The sequence below is a fragment of the Leucopleurus acutus genome, assembly GCF_964270905.1.
Source record: "Leucopleurus acutus genome assembly, chromosome: 9".
NCBI lineage: Eukaryota > Metazoa > Chordata > Mammalia > Artiodactyla > Delphinidae > Leucopleurus > Leucopleurus acutus.
In genome coordinates this window covers 90673835-90686716 of record NC_139144.1, presented here as the reverse complement: position 1 = coordinate 90686716, position 12882 = coordinate 90673835, and the positions used below count along the sequence as shown (strand labels likewise).

Genomic DNA, 12882 nt, shown 5'->3' with positions numbered 1-12882 from the left:
AAATGGGACAATGGACTCAAAATTACTGCAGGTTTTCCAGACTGTCCAGAAACATGATTTCTGGACGAGGAGCCATACTCTTCTAGAAGGAATCTAAGGGAAATGCCACAAGGTTTTAAGAACCTCAGGTGGTCCCAGCCTCCTTCCATGGTCCCAGGAATGCTTCCTTGTGGTTTTCCTGACCATGTATTCTTCACTTTACTAAGCTATGAGTTCACTCCCTGTATTGTTTTCCTAGGGCTACCATAACAAGTTACCACAGGTGTGGCTGAAAACAACAGAAATTTATTCTCTCACAGTTCAGGACGCCAGAGGTCTGAAAATCAAGGTGTCAGCAGGATTGGTTCCTTCTGAAGACACTGAGGGAGAATCTGTTCCATGCCTCTCCCCTAGCTTCTGGTAATTACCAGCAATCCTTGGCCCTTATAGATGCAGCACTCCAGCCTCTACCTCCATCTTCAAAATGCCTCCTTCCCTGTGTCTCTGTGTGTCTTAAAGCTCCTTCTCCCCTCTCTTTATATGAATACTAGTCATTAGTTTTGGGGCCCATCCTAAATCCTGGATGATCTCATCCCAAGATTCTTAATTACATCTGCAAAGATCCTATTTTCAAGCAAGGTCATATTCACAGGTTCCAGGAATTAGAACTTGGACATACCTTTTGGGGGAGCAGTATTCAACTCACTATGTCCCCCCTTTCGTTGCCCACATCCGGTGGCTTCTGAGCGCTTGTAGCTGGGTCGTTAGACCTTGTCCAGAAACTGGATACTGGGATGGAAAGACACAGTACCGTAGCTCCCATTGGCGAGGAGTACAACAAAGGTCCAGATTATCCAGAGTTTTCTTACTAGAATCTTTGACCAGAGGCACATCAAAGATGTGAGCTCTACCTGCAAAAGGTCCAGAGTAAAAATTTCTTCTAGAGAAAGGTGGGGCTACTTAAAACACACCTTTTTTGCTTTTTACAGTCTGTGGTTGTCATATGTTCATCCTTTTGTGAATGGGAACAGATTATTTACAACACTAACAGTTAAATGGAATGTTGGGTTCTGATCCCTTAGCTAATAGGTAGCTGCAGGGTCCACCAGAGCCAAGAGGCTCAGCGAGGAGGACTAGTTCACAACATTTATTGAGCGTAGAAGCGTTAGCCAATTGCTTCCTGAAAAATCCCAGATCAGTTTTTGTAGAGCAACAAAATTTCAAACTTTCAGAATGGATTGCGTAAAGCTACTTCTACCTTACTTTCCCACAAATCACTTTTCTCTCTTTGCTTATAGCATATTCCCAAGAATCTTGGAATTCAGGATGACTTTGCCAAGAAAATTTTATTTCTTAGCTAATTACTATATATGTCTTCCTGGAGTAAAATTACAGGTTGGGGGTCATAAATAAAGCCTGCTCAACCTTGGTCAAATCTAATTTCCCCTACTCCATGCCTGCATGCAACAGCTGAACATGGCTGGAGAAAGACCCAACCTTGCTGACTGCTCTCACTTTAAATTATGATCACTAAGCTCAAGTGGGCCTTTGGTGCTACTTGGCCATCTCTCCATTTCTCTCATCTATTCCCAATCCTGAATGACTGTTCCATAACTTCTCTCTTCTCAATCCTCCAACAACTCTTCCTCCTCAATTCTCAAATATCAGCTAACTTCCTTGCTTCTGTGAAAAATATTGCAATTCAGAAGAGAATTTCTACACACTCCCCCACTCTCTACATGGCCACAGCTTCTGCCTTCTCTTTTACCCTCGATGAACGTGTGCTCTTAAGGAAGCCCCTCCAGTTGTGCACTGATCCCATGTTCCCTCTCATTTACTAAGGATATCTGTACTTTTCCTGCTTTTTCCTGCCTAATCAGTTTTTCCCTCTTGACTGGATCAACATGCAAATGTGCTGCAACATTTCCCATTTTACACACACACACACACACACACACACACACACACACTCTCTCTCTCTCTCTCTCTCTTTTACACCCCTCTCTTTTGAGCCCCACATCTCCCTCCAGCCACTGTTCAGTTTCTCCACAACAAAACTGTTTGAAAAAGTTACTCTCTTCCTCCTGCTAGGAGCACTTTTTAAACTTGCCTTCCACGACTCCACTCTCTTTTTCACCAGCCTCTCCAAAGTCTCCTTTCCTGGTTTCTTCTCATTTCCTTGACCTCTAAATGTTGGAATGCTATAGAACTTTGGACACCTTTTCTCTCTAACCTCACTCGCTTTTGGGGTGATGCTAGATCATTTCATGCTGTGGCCGCCCCACCTGTATCCCTTCAAGACTCGCCTGTACACACAGAAGGCTGCTTGCTGGCAACCTTTCTTCTGAGTCTCCCTGCGTTAGGGGAGGGGTTAATGGCCCCCGGGGCGAGGGGTCTCCTGTGAGGAAGCTGGAAGTGCTGGAGAGTTAATGCCCCCAGAGCAGCCCTCAACCAAAGATGGACGGTAGTTTGGTGGATAATTAACCTAGCTTTCCAATCCCTCAGTTAGGATACCTGTTACGGAGCCCAAGCTCGCTCTGCTCACTGCACAACAGGCCAATAAATTGGGAGACGAGTTGTTGGGGCAAGGAATAACGACTTGAGTCAGAAAGCCCGCAGACCAAAAAGATGGCAGATTAGTGTCTCAAAAATACCGTCTTCTCTCAGTCCGAATTCGGGCTCCTTTTATACAGAGGAAGGGGGGCGGGGCCCACTGCGATGCCAACCAATGGCTGAGCGGGACTGCTAACGTCGCTCGCTCGCTCGCTAACAGCCGCGAACCTGCCCCGCCCCTATTACATTCCTTGGAAGCCTGTTCTACATTCTCTCCCAGAATTCCACAATGGGACAAATTGCAGTTGCCGACAGAGATGACTTCTTTCGTAATGCACATTTTATTGATTCTCTTCCTTTTCCTGTCTCACTTTTCTTCTCTACTGGTAATTCTTGAACTCTCCTCACAGATAAACTACTCGCGCTCAAATTCTTGTCAGGGTCTGCTTCTAGACAAGTAGACAAAGTAAGACAAGGACTGTCTATATGCCCGTGACCACCACACTTACATCTCCGGTCCAAACATCTCCCAGCTTCCAGAATCACTGTTCAATAGCCTTCCCTCACAGCTGTGTGTGGGTGTCTAATAGCCGTGTCACACTTCATGTGTCCCTAAGTGAGCTCCTGGTTTCCCCTCCAAACCTGCACTTCTCAAGCTGAGGTCAGTTTGATGCCACTCCTTTCACATGCACGTATAACCCAACAACGACGTCTGTTGGCTCCATCTTCAACATAGGTGCAAATCTTACCTCTCCTCTACCTGTTGGCCCTCACCCAAGCTACCTTGCCTCAATTATTGAGATAATTTCTAAACTGTTTTTTCTCTTGGTCTCTTGCCCCATTAAAGTTTCTTTTCCTCACAGCAGCCACAAGGATCCTCTTAAACCATAGTCAGATCATGTCACTCCTCTGCTCAAAACTTGCCAATGACTTCATCTCAGAGCAAAAGCCAAAGCCCATCGTATGGCATAGAAAGCCCTATATGGTCTGCTGCCTGTCTTTCCCTCTGACCTCATCTCCTACCACTCCCGTGCTGTTTCTGTTGTAGGATCATTCGTTGCCTGTGCCCCTAAACATGCTCTTCCTAGGGCCTTTGCACTTTTTCTCCTGCAACCTGGAACATTTTTATCCCAAATATCTGCATGGTTTGCTTCTTTACTTCTTTAAAGTCTCTACTGAAATATCACCTTATTTAGAAGGGTCTTCTCTGTGTGGTATGAGGTGCATGTTCTCTGATCACGACCTTGCTCAGCTCTGCTTTCTCCTGCATACTGCTTTTCTCAGACTCCTATGTTAGCTGGCTTCTGGTCAGATTCAGTCAACTCACAAGCTTGGAGAGTTGGAGGAGGGAAGAGGGAGGGATGTTTTCTCCTGTCTCAGCCTGCATCTCCAGGCAGCAGCATGTCTCTCCTATGGCTCCAGTTCCCTTTGAACTAGCTTATAACTTCTTCCAGGGCACTCCAGCCTCCAGGATCTGATAGCACAGTATTTTTTGTCCCTCCGTCATAGGAATGGTAGTGGCTTCCATCTGTTGCTGATTTCTGGGTTCCTTTACTCTTACTTATTTGGCCTCTCAGGTCTTCCAATATCCATGTAACCAATTCTTTGTATTAAATTTCTCTCTTTTAAAATACTCAGAACTATTTCTATTTTATCCATTGAATCCTGATTGACAGCTTGTATCAGTTTCAGTTCCCAAAGGAAATTTGTAATTTGAAGAGGGTTTAATAAAAAGGACTATTTACATAGGTGAGACTATTTACATAGGTGGGAAGAGGGAAGGGGGGGGACAATATGGGGTAGGAGAAAAAAGGGTCATTATGGGATTATATGAAATCATCTGTGTGAAGCTTTTGAAAAGTATGAAGCACTGTAGGGACTTCCCTGGTGGTCCACTGGCTGGGACTCCACACTCGCAATGCAGGGGGCCCACGTTCGATCCCTGGTCAGGAATTAGATCCCACATGCCACAACTAAAGATCCCGTGTGCTGTAACAAGACCCGACGCAGCCAAATAAACAAATAAATATTTTTAAAAAGAAAATTATGAAGCACTATAGAATTGTAAAAATCTTTCATTCAAAAAAAAGTAAATAAATACAAATATATAAATACTGGACTGTAATAAGAAATCATATGTTCTGGAGATTTAATTAATATATTCTGAAAAAAAGTTTTGAGTCTAGCATGTTGGGAAGTTAACAGAGACTAACACTGGTGAGTTATATGGCTCGTGGGTCATTTTTGTTAAGAAAACTACAGCGTATGTCTTTTCTATGGTGTTTTGTTGTTGCTATACTCTGCTGCTAGAGGGGTTTCCATGATTTGATGTTTTGGGCCTTAGTCTGACATCTGTATGCCAATACACTGCATTTAATTTTTCACTTAACAAGAATTTTTATATTGTGATAGGCTAGAATGGAGAAAATTAATCTAACAAGATGGAATTTAACAGACATCCTTTACTCAGATCTAGAACAACAAACAGCTGTCCAAGATCTGGGTGGGGGAGAGATGATTTAACAGTATCACATGGAAAAAAAAAAAGGCTCAGGGGTTTCTGTTGGCTAGAAGCTGAAAATGAGTCAATGGCAAGTTGTGGCTTCTTAACAAAACATAGCAAAACAAAACCCTAAAGAAATCTTAGCTTGGAAAAACAGAATTGTAGTATGTAGGCCAAGGTGAAGAAACCTTTTTGTTTCTCCTTCACTAATCAGCCCATACCTGGGGAACTGAGTACTGCTTCAGGCATTGCATCATAGAGGAACAGCATCAAGCCACAGGGGTCCAGAAGAAGGGGATGGGAAGGTACAAGGCTCAGACCATCCACCTGAAGCGTGTCCGCAGGAATGGCGAATATAGTGATGGGTATATCTGCGCTGGGCAGGGAGGTTCAAGGAAGGAGTGTGTAAAGATAAATTACTTACTCTGTGCCACTCCCTTCTATACAAAAATGATAGAAAGGGAACTTAATATTGAGTGTCTACTCTGTGCCAGGAAGTGATAACCCCTTTACATGTGCTGTCACATTACTTCCCTGCACCAACTCTCTAAGACAGTTATCGATATGTTTTCAACACCTTAGCAGCATTCTAATAACTCTCTTCCATTTGAAGATCAAGTATATGCTTGCTAATATAAGCATAGTCTTTTGATACTGGGCTCCAGTATTCAACATGAAGGTTAAGCAATCAACTTCAGAAGAAGGCCCTTTGCTCCCAGGATCTGATACAGTGGTATACCATTCACTTGCTGTACTCAGACCAGGAGCAGACTGGGGCAGGGCTGGAGATGGACTTCAAGGAAAGAGGGGTTTATTGGAGAATGCCGAATCCAGAAGCAGTGCCTGAGTAAGAGGCACCCGCCTCCTTCCACCTCAGCTGTTGCTGGCTGGTGGACAGAGACCGATCTTTAGGGCTCTCTCTGTTTGCCAGGCCGTTCCCATCCGAGTGGTATGGTACAGCCAGTCACCCCCCACCCCACCCCGCCTTCACTGCTCTGCTTCGGCAATTACCTGGCCACTGGCTCCTTAGCAGATTCTTACTCCCACTTGCTCTGTCTTGAGACTCGGTTTAAAAACAACTTGAAAATCATATTCAGGAAATTCTTTGAAAAATACTAGGGAAAGTATTTGAATTTCAATCAATCACTCCTGTGCCTCCATATGAAGTATAAATCCTGCTCCATGCTGTCCAGGACTCTCCAGGTACAAGTCAAACATGTTTTTTTCAGGCTTAGTTTTCCATGACATCCCTACGTGGATGTAATGTACTGTTTGCCGTTACAGTCCTTGTTTCATCTAAATTGAATTTCTCATCCCTAGTAGCACACTACTGTGCCTTTTCCTGTCGTTCTACTTGGAAAGACTTCTTTTTATATATCTTTCAAAATCATACTCAGCATTTCGAGTCCTTTTAAATATCATCTGCTTCATGAAAGCTTCAGCACCCCCCATATCATGGGTGAGGTTTTCCCTTCATTGAGCTCCAGACTTCATGGCTAAGACCTTTGTATGGCCCTTATGTCACTACTTCTCAACTTCTAAGACCGGTTCACATATTATGGTATGCAGATTTAATATATTTTGTTACCTGTGTTTATAAAAACAGAATGCTTAGCGGTTTCACTTGCATAATGGCTCATTGTAGCCCATGTCCTAAATGGAAAAAACAACTCAAAGAACTAGAAGGTAGCAACACAATTTTGCACTTCAACACTTTTGCAACTGGTCGTTTGAACCATTTATAATTGATAATGTACAATGAGGGAACCGCTCTATTTTTCTTTTACCTTTGCCTTCAAAAACACTGTTGGCTCTCCCTTCGCTCTTCCTTGGAGATACCATGGGCAGATCCAATGGCTCCCCGTTCACTTTCTATTCACTGTTGGGTATTAAATAGTCTGATTTTTCAGGTATTAAAAGGTACTCTCCAGCCAGAAAATTCAAATTGTCATCCATTTCAAAGTGTTTCCCCTCCCTCAGCTTAGAACTGATTTTGGGTTTGAGGATTTACCAGTGGGAAAAGATATGTGGTCTGTTCTTTCACTCCCCTTGCTCTTTGCTTTCTCCTCTCCCAGCTTGTCCTGGCAAGGGCACCTGGAGCCACTCCTAATAAACTCCTGGAATATCTCCTCAAAGTTTGGGGAAAAAGGATGCCTACAGTAAATGAGGTGGAGATGATGGAAATTCCTTGGCAGAGGAAGGGGTCAAAGGCACAGAAAGGCGGGCCTATTAGAACTGACTTATTTGTGCAACACCAGAGAATCACCAGATGACTATGTTTCTCAGGAAGGTGAGTGAACACTCTCTTCACTAAAGAAGTGATGCTTCATGAGGGAGACACTAGAATCTTAACAAACTCAGTGTTTTCTGTCCTCTGTAGGCCATGGTTGTAGGCCAAGTAGGAAATACTGCTGGGAAAACTGGGCTCCCTGGTGTCAGGGGGGGATGATAGAACTCTGGAGTAGAAGAAGCAAGTTGAGAGCATGTAATTGTCAGAGCGAAGGTAGGTGGAATTAATTTGCTGTGTTAATTGATACAATAAGTCTAAAGGAAGACAGGTTGGTGCGATTATCCTAATGGATAACAAGGTCAGAGTGATGAGCAAGGGGACTTGAACCACAGGAATCTGTGCCAAAGACTAACAAACCATGGTATCCTAGGAACAAGCTGTAAAGGCAGGCAATTGCTTCATTTATATATCCAAGAAAGATCTTGAGTCAGTCAGTACCACAATGGAAAATCATGGTCTCTTGTCTAGTTTCAAGAGTTGAGGCAGTTTTCAGACTCAGAATCCATTGATTGAAGAGCCATGTCCCCTTGAAGAAAGTCCCTGAAGCACCATAGCAAGTAGTTATCATAGCTATGAGCAATCCTTCCTCAAAAGGGCCTGCAGACATTTAGTGAGTGAAAGAACAGACCACATATCTTTTCCCACTGGTAAATCCTCCAGATTAACTACACACTGGGGAAAGTGAATATTCAGGTATTTTGAAGGCTGTGGATAAGTCAACATGAATACCAAGCAACCCAAAATAGCATCGGCCTCCTTATTAGAGTGGGGATGATTAGAGAACAATTGATATATGGAGTCCTACCCCAAGTCAGGGGGCTGTGGTATATTTAGCAACTGGAAGAACCCTCACATTGGTTCTCTGTGGAGTGAATCTTTATAGTAGGAAAGGCTAAGTGGAAACCCCTAAAAGTCCTCCCTGATCCCCATCCCTGGGCAAAGATAGTAAATTGAAAGGACATCCTGCAGTGATTCATGTCACCCTTCAACCACTTCAAGGATGCAGGAGTGATGCTCTCCATAGTACCCCATTCAGTGCACCAGTCTGATCGTCACTTAAAGTATATAGATCATGGATGATAATGATGGACCTTGATTGCCTGGACATTCGGTCACTGGTCCACTATATTGATGACACCATGCCAGTTGGACCCGGTAACAAAAAGTGGCAAGAGCTTTGAATGCCTAATTAAGAAATGTGCACCTCAGGTGATAGGAAATAAACCCTACAAAGATTCAGGAACCTGACAGATCTGTGGAACTTTTAGAGGTACAATGGTCTAGACCAGTGGTTGGCAAACTATGGCCTGTGGGCCAAATCTGTCTATTTTGTATGGTCCACAAGCTAAGAATGGTTTTACATTTTTAAATGGTTTTTAAAAATCAAAAGAAGAATATTTTGTGATGTGAAAAATATTTGAAATTAAGGGTTAGTATATGTCAATGAAGTTCTATTGCAACACAGTCACACTCTTTCACTTATGTATTATCTATGGATACATTTGAGTTTCAACAGCAGAGTTGAAAAATTGCAACAGAGACCATATGTGGAACTCTCATCACTTCATGCTTATCACTCAATGAGTCATAACTCACTCAAAACAGTGTTACAAATGCTAAGCATTTTGTTATACCATTTTATTTTATTTTATTTTGTTCTATTTTACGTTACCAGACATGTTTTCATGTCTAAACAAGAAAAGTGGACTTCAAATGTTGCACTTTTAAATCACTGGTGGAGGGTGGTTTGTTTGTTATTGAATTATATTTATTAGGCAATGACACTATAACTGTGCTAAAATAACACAAGATATGTCAACATTTCCAGGTTAAGCACTCATCACAATATCCCAAACTCATAGGAAAACAACAGTCGGAAAAATTAGGAAATTTAAAATAGAATACCTCATTATAGCAGAATTTCTTCACAAGAATTAAAAATGTAAGTGAGGCTGCAAAGAAAGTGAGTTTCTGAGTGGCTCACTTGTTAGCAAGCAAGGAAAGCCATTTACCGATGGGAAGTTAATTAAATTGTGTTTGATCATAGAAGCTGAATAAATGTGTCCAGAGAAAATAAACCTGTTTAAGATGATCAGCCTTTTGGTATGAACAACTGTTCGGAGTTGAGGACCTTGGTAGCAACATCAATAGTTAGTTTAAAAAAAAAATGTTAATGGTTCTGTGTATTCTTCCTTGTATCTTCATGAATTGACAAGATTGTACTGATGCTGGTCAGCTGTTGTTTACTTGGATGTGTCAATGCCAAGTTTGAAGTGACTGAACAACTGGCTTCTATGAATAGTCTGTGTTGAGCTACAAGCAAGAATATTTTCAAAGAAGTTGAGAAAATTTCGAATTTAGTACAACCTGAAGTGGAATCTGCTAAGATGTATACAACTCCTGGTGATAAAAATTGGTGTGGAGCAGGAAAAGGCTTAGTTGGACAAATTTACAAAGCTTGTGGAAAAGAAGGATATTAAAGACTGTGATTATTCTTTGTGTGATTCATCAGCAGATACTTCAAAGGCAATATTTGAATCTATCATGAATTATTGAACCAATACTGTAAAAAAAATTAACTTTATTCACTCTTGTATACTTACACAACTTCAGTTCTATTAATTTTTGTCAGCAATAGAGGCTGAATATCCTGACTTGCTCAACTAAACAGCAGTTTGATAGCTTAGCAATGGTAAAGTTTGACTGTGTTTTTTTTTTTTCAGCTTGAAATTTTTCTGAACAAGAAAAACTACCCTCATCCGCTATTTAACCCTGAATGACTCTGGGAATTTTTTGCTAATTTTTAGGTGGGAAGTGGTATTAAGAATTCTTATCAGGGGCTTCCCTGGTGGCGCAGTGGTTGAGAATCTGCCTGCTCATGCAGGAGACACGGGTTCGAGCCCTGGTCTGGGAGGATCCCACATTCCGTGGAGCGGCTGGGCCCGTGAGCCATGGCTGCTGAGCCTGCACGTCCAGAGCCTGTGCCCCGCAGCGGGAGAGGCCACAGCAGTGAGAGGCCTGTGCACCGCAAAAAAAAAAAAAAAAAGAAAAGAAAAGAAATGTAGAATCCACTACGTAAGGAATGAAAAATTCTCTAGAAATCCTCTACCCTTCAGGGAGTAGAGAAGGGAACCCTTCTGGTTCGGCCAACGACCCAACTGACTGAGAACAGTGTGGTCAAGAGCAGAGCTACCCAGGAAGCAGAGGTACAGGAATTCCAAACTTCCCAGGAGAAGGATGGGAAAGTAGAGTAATTAACTTCCAAAAACTTTTACAAACTCAGAAAGGAGGAAAGAGGTGATGGAGTTTGAAGGGTACAGAAACTTGCCTGAGATCAAAGGAAGTCAAATTGCCTAAAGCCAGGGCTCTTCTTTCATAGGCCACACATTCCTTTAAGAATTATTATTATTATTTTTAATGAGAGAAAGTAAACAAGCATTCACAAGCATAGAATTTTGCATTTGATTTCAGAGCCTCCTCAAAGCCTGGGATCCATGAGCACTATGTTAAGAACTCCTGGATGAAAATCGTCCTTACAGAAAGTTCACGGTGGAAAATAAATGGCAGGGAAGGTAAGAAGGGCAATTCTGAGTGTGGTTTGCCCATTTCAGGCAATGAGCGCATAGCAACATCATGGAAGCTTTCTTGCCCTAGGAGGATATACGTGAAACTGTAAAGTACCACGTTAAGGGGAGATTTTTCCCAATGGCCATGTGTTGGAGCAGTCACTGAAATGTTGAAAGCAGCTGCTTAACTTGAGAAAGCCAAGTATTTGAAACTAGCTCGGCCAGATCCCAGCTGTCATCTCCACTCCACCCCCTGCAATCACCATCAGTGATTTTTCAACCTTCAACCAACATTTTGTAGATAATGTGTTGGGAAGTGTGGGAGATGAAAAATATTATTGAAACATGGACTCTAACACAGGGACGTTCATCTCCAAGTGGAGAATGTGAATGGTGCTTGCAACAGCCTGGCCCTGGATTCTTTGACCTTCAACTTTATTGTCTTCAGGACATTTTTAGAAGCACACAACCACGGCTACTCCTTTGGTATTGATACTTAATACTCCTCTGTCATCAAGATTTCAAACTCTGAAATTCTGTTAGGCCACAAACTCATATTTTTCTGTCTTTCTCATACCTACTAATTTTTTCTTTACCCTCATCATGAACTCCAGACCCCTTGAATGCTCATACCCGAGTATTCAGGTATGGGGTATTCAGCTCTGTCTTGGTTTCACTTGCCTCTTCCTAGCTAGGATACCTTGGACATCTGAAGTGACCAAGGACCACCAGGTGGCAGCAGAGTCTCAACTAAACTGTCCACCAACTTGGGCACCAAGTCAGGTATGGTCATTGTTATTTATAATGGGAGCCTCAAGTTTGAAGGGGAAGTGGAATTAAACAAAGGATAGAGCATACAGGGAGATCAGGCAGCAGGGGGACAAGAAGATCTTGATCCTCATGTAAGTATAAACCAGAGAAGTGGCTAGACCCAAGCAATGGGGGAGATGGCAGGGTTCTCACAGGTTCATTGTCTGTAACCATTTCATACCTATATACCTGGGTAGTCTCCTCCTGCTTTGAAACATCCCTTGCCCAACTGCTCTGAAGCTCTTTCTAGTTAAGGGTTAGTTACTTAATGTCAACAAGCCTCCTGGAATCCTTTGCTCTTAACTGCCTTGCCAATCCCCAGTGCTAGATGGAGTCGACCCTCTTGTCTCTCTCCTTCCAGGCGGCCAGGTGCTCCTGCAGAAAGTTACAAAAGTCTACACATTGGATCAACTCTGAATCCATAATATGTAACCTCAGTGGTAACCTCAAGGCTGCTGAAGTTTCCTCTTTTCATCCTTAGTTAATTCCTTGGGGCATTGCTCATAGAAGCAATTCTAAGCCTTCTCCACTCGCTGAAGTCCCTTTCTGCATTTCAGCTCCTCGACCACAGCAGATGACCTCACATCCTCCTTTGTCTGGAGGATTGGGACCATCCATCCAGTCCTCCTCTGCAGGCCCTCTCCACTGTAGACAGAGCACAGGACCTACAGAGTCCTCCATGGTACATTTCTTGAGCTGAATGGGAAAGACATCAGAAATTTCATCCTTTTCAAGGCAAAGTAAGAAAACAGCTAGCCTACATCTCATCTCAGAATCAACTTACTACTCTGAATGATATGTTACTCTCTTAGTCAGCTCGGGCTGACAAAATAACACAGCCTGGGTGGCTTAATCAATAGACATTTATCCTCACAGTTCTGGAGGCCGGGAAGTCCAAGGTCAAGGTGCCAGACAATTCGGTTCCTGGTGAACATCTTCCTGGTTTGTAGACAGCCATGTCTACAGTTTGTAGACATCCTTACGTTCTTACGTGGTTTTTCCTTGGGTGCATACAGAGCGAGAAAGAGATCTCTCTCTCTCTCTTCTCTTCTTATAAGGCCACCAATCCCATCATGAGTGCTTCACCTTCATGATCTAATCTAACTCCTGTGGCCTCATCTACAAATACCATCACACTGGGGATTAGGGTCTCAGCATATGAATTTGGGGTACACAAATAT

General features: G+C 42.8%; 1 long non-coding RNA gene across 1 annotated transcript; it reads left to right on the top strand.

Annotated features, from left to right (window-relative positions):
* Positions 1-295: 295 nt before the first annotated feature.
* Positions 296-10986, top strand: LOC309966376. The gene is made up of 3 exons (XR_014326444.1): positions 296-399; positions 7111-7325; positions 10797-10986. It is a non-coding gene; the product is annotated as an uncharacterized lncRNA (long non-coding RNA).
* The last annotated feature ends 1896 nt before the right edge of the window (positions 10987-12882 follow it).